The following is a 267-nucleotide window of genomic DNA, read 5'->3' on the forward strand; positions in this document are numbered from 1 at the left end:
TCTCCATAAATTCATTTAATCTTTAAGAGTAGAAAAGTTCTTTTGATGGGATATTCTAAATATATCATGTTTAAATCTTGTTAGAAAAATGTTTCAAGAAATAAATGTGTAACTTTCAATTCAGCATGATATTTATGAAACAGTAATATGAAGAAAAAATACATCAAATAGAGTAATACAAGCACAAAATATTCATTCAATTATCTTCTTTTGGTTTACATACCATAACATTTAAATTTTCAAATTAAGAAAAGATCATATAATAAT

The 267-nt window shown here is 21.7% G+C and overlaps 1 protein-coding gene across 2 annotated transcripts in view; it reads right to left on the reverse strand.

Annotated features, from left to right (window-relative positions):
• The window catches only part of LOC119593775 (protein draper-like), a gene marked incomplete at its 3' end in the record, with an annotated part of 60455 nt that overhangs the window by 13611 nt on the left and 46577 nt on the right, over positions 1-267 (reverse strand).

This window comes from Penaeus monodon, chromosome 32, assembly GCF_015228065.2.
Source record: "Penaeus monodon isolate SGIC_2016 chromosome 32, NSTDA_Pmon_1, whole genome shotgun sequence".
Lineage (NCBI taxonomy): Eukaryota > Metazoa > Arthropoda > Malacostraca > Decapoda > Penaeidae > Penaeus > Penaeus monodon.